Source organism: Humulus lupulus, chromosome 5 (genome assembly GCF_963169125.1).
Source record: "Humulus lupulus chromosome 5, drHumLupu1.1, whole genome shotgun sequence".
Lineage (NCBI taxonomy): Eukaryota > Viridiplantae > Streptophyta > Magnoliopsida > Rosales > Cannabaceae > Humulus > Humulus lupulus.
The window spans coordinates 44,923,070-44,926,730 of record NC_084797.1 but is presented as its reverse complement, the minus strand read 5'-3'; the positions used below and the strand labels follow the sequence as shown (position 1 = coordinate 44,926,730).

The following is a 3,661-nucleotide window of genomic DNA, read 5'->3' as shown; positions in this document are numbered from 1 at the left end:
CTATCTCATTGTAGACCGTCTATAGAGGATTGAGTGACAATTATGGTTGTAACAATGGATAATTAATAGTGTATCTATATTTGTTATAGAGCGTTCTATGAATTCAAGAGTGCAATTCCAAGTCTATAGTGGAGTCACGAGGAATTAATAAGTTAGTAAATTTATTTGTTAGATTTATGATAACTTATTGGAGCTTGATTTCATAGGCCCATGTGTAACACCCTCACTTATTTTAGTTAAAACCATATTTGAGGTGTTACGTTTTAAAACTATATCATAATTTATTACTGCAAAAGTTTGGACATTTTTTTTTTTTTTTTAAAACTTGAAAACTTATTTCACATTATTTACATTAAACATAAAGTGGGTCTCAAACATATTATACATAAGTATTAAATAACCCAATTTATTTTCAAAACATAACTTCACACTTTATTACAAACATCTCACTGATAACTGAAATAACCCACAAAAGGTCGATATGTTCATATGTACAAATCAGGGTCAGGACCATGCTTCAGTTCTCCTCATGTCATTCACACATTTCTTTCTCTACCTGCAACACAAGACAACTGTGAGCTTAAAGCTCAGTAAGCAAAGTAATGCATGCAATGCTAATGATTACCCAATATCAATGGACATACACAACTTCTTTTTAAATTTTGGGCCCCTTAAAATTGTGCACACTGTTTGAATTGGTCAATGCCTGCAGGGCTTGTTACACATACAATATAAAATCCCATGGGTTCTCCTCCGGCTAGCCATCACCACAGTATGGCACATTAAAAACCTTATTCCATCGTTGCCCCGTCAGGCTCAAGAGTTAAGGCGGCCACACACTGTGGTGTCAATACATATAACAATAACTCATATGGAGGAGAATAAAAACGGAAATATGGCAAACAATATAATTGGTTCACTAAACCTAGCCCAAATTATTGGGCAGCCACTATAAGCCTACTATAGGCCTCCGTTTACACTTATTAACACTTTCATTTGCCTTTTCAAAACAGTGGCACTGAACTTAAACTTCTTATTACAACTTTCTTTTATGTTGCACAAAACTTGCAAAGGCATTATATAATTAATCATCATAATATCATGCATGGTCTTATATCATATAATAATTTACCATATCACTATTATGCCATGCATACAAATTTATGATGAAGTGTCACTGTATGTTAATACCACTTACTCACAAAATATTCATATAATGCATACTTTCACATAACACATAATTCTTGTGTTGCAGTTGAGTACTTTACTTACCTTTTGTCCACAATATATTTCACCGTGTAACAAGTGATGTCTTAGGTGTTGATATGCTTATCCTGACAATGGCATGGATTTCTCATCACAATGAAGGCAGTAAGACATTGAAATATCATTTAAAAATACCCATAAAACATCATATCAACTTTCATACCCAAAACATGCCTAAAACGCCTTAAACCACCTAGATCGAGCATTAGATTTATCTTAGACATTTGGGGAAATTTTGACAGAGTTTCCCCTTAATTTTAGCTATCCTCAAATATCAAAATCCACCAATAATCAACATCAATTAACCTGCCATAACCATATATCCCAAATACCAACATGATTCATCATAAAGTTATCATATATCGATTTTGATAAAATTCTTATCTCCTAGATCATCATCCAAATTAAATGAGTCTCCACATCTATTAAAACATTTATAAACATATATACTCTCTTATAAACTCAATAAAATAACCAAAAATCATCTTGTACTCCAAGAACCCCAAAAACCTCATAAAACACAAAATTTCACTTACCGAGCAACTTTTCGGCGAAAACAATCTCTTCAAGCTTTTCTAAACCTCAAACCACTTGGAAACCCCAAGAAATATCTTAAAAAGGATAAAACACCATATATAAGCTTTCAGAAAAATTCAAAAACATAGTTTAACTTCCAAGTACAAGAACTTACCATAAAAAGGCTAGAACTAAGCTTAATCTACTTCTTTGGCTTTGATTTCACTTGGATCTCCTTAGAATTTCTTCAAACCAGCCAAGAAATGGTTTTTGGTTTTCTTTTCTCTCTGTTTTTCAGAATAATGGTCGTGCAAAGTGATAAGGTTGATGAAAATTCCTTATTTTCAATGATTTAGCCTTATTGTCAAAAGTTGACACCTTTCATCTCATCATTTCACCTTTTGACTTATGAAAACCTTATCACTTCAATAATTTCGACTTAATCATCTGCTAGGACTATTATCCTTATGTGTAAAACACTCACACCAAACCTTAGGTCCATATGACTTCATACCCAATAGTTATGCTTACCCGATCGAGCGTAGCGCACTTATGCTAAGCTCGTTTTGACTTTGCATCAATACCACTGATTATGTATACCTCCCATCAAGAATTGATCTAATGGTTCTAAAACCATTTTTACATCATCAATGAGACCTTAATCATACCTCGATTACATTTGGTAAATCCATAAATACTCAATTTTACACCAAAATACTAGTAATCAACATTGTACTATTTTTCACTACTTAACCTATTTTGCCTTCTATATCTCACTTTCATCACTTAATTCCATGCCTTGTCCATATTTTTCATACTTTCTTATATTTTGAGCACATCAAACACCCATAAAAGACAACTCAAATGCCACAAGGTTAATAATATTGAGCATACATATAGACATCACATACACAACTTTTATACTTATACATGATAACACTTATAAGAATATGCATATGCTCAAATTATACATATTGTATGATATGTAATGCAATGCAATCATGTGATTATTGGCTATATATATCAAAATAATGTGGGTGCTACACCATGGTCCCCATTGTACCTTGGATAAAATCATCTAGATAGTCTCAATTAATTGATTTAATCATCAATTAGAATTATCAAAGTTGACCAGGTCAATTTTGGATAGTTTCACAGAGTTGTGTAATTTTGAGAAGAAAAGAGAAATTATGGCAGATTTATTAATTAAGATAAATTGGTATCTAAATTAATAAATAAATTTAAATCAAGGTTCAAATTATAAATAATTAATTTGATAAAGGATTTAAATAATTATTTAATTAATTAATCAATAGAAAATAATACAGGCCTTGATTTTAAGTCCAATGGGCTTATAATCAAATGAGAAATTTCACGGGCCTATAGCCCATGGTAATTTCGATCTAGGGCTTCAAAATGGCTGTTATTTTATTGTTTTTTTAATTAAATTAAATGGCCTAATTGAGTCTATAAAAGGAGTGCTTATAGAGAAGTCAAAAAAGGGTTTTTGATAAGTCAGATTTTCTGATAGTTTTATATTCTCTCTAAACACAAGTCCTTTTCTAAGCCACTTTCTTATTTTCTCTTCTTCTCTCTATATCTATCTCATGTGTTGAGAATTGCCCACACTAGTCTAGGTGGTTCTAAGGATACATTGGAAGATCGTGAAGAAAATAGAAGATCGGTTCAGTTTCTTGATAATACTCTGCGACAGAAAGGATACAAGAGTTAGAGAAACTGAAGGAAGGACTCTTAATTCCGCTGCGTATACTGTAAGTATTATATTATTTGTTTCTCTTTGAATTCAATTTTAGAAACATGTTTTAGGCTATCTCGTATTAATTTGTTTAATATTAGATATATATGAAAATAAATAAAG

At 31.5% G+C, this 3,661-nt stretch overlaps 1 long non-coding RNA gene across 1 annotated transcript; it reads right to left on the bottom strand.

Annotated features, from left to right (window-relative positions):
- Nucleotides 1–333: 333 nt before the first annotated feature.
- LOC133780376 (uncharacterized) lies at nt 334–2,165 on the bottom strand. Its single transcript, XR_009869270.1, has 4 exons — nt 1,958–2,165; nt 1,803–1,877; nt 1,273–1,334; nt 334–556 (listed from the first exon to the last, which is right to left on the bottom strand). It is a non-coding gene; the product is annotated as an uncharacterized LOC133780376 (long non-coding RNA).
- Between the last annotated feature and the right edge of the window lie 1,496 nt (nt 2,166–3,661).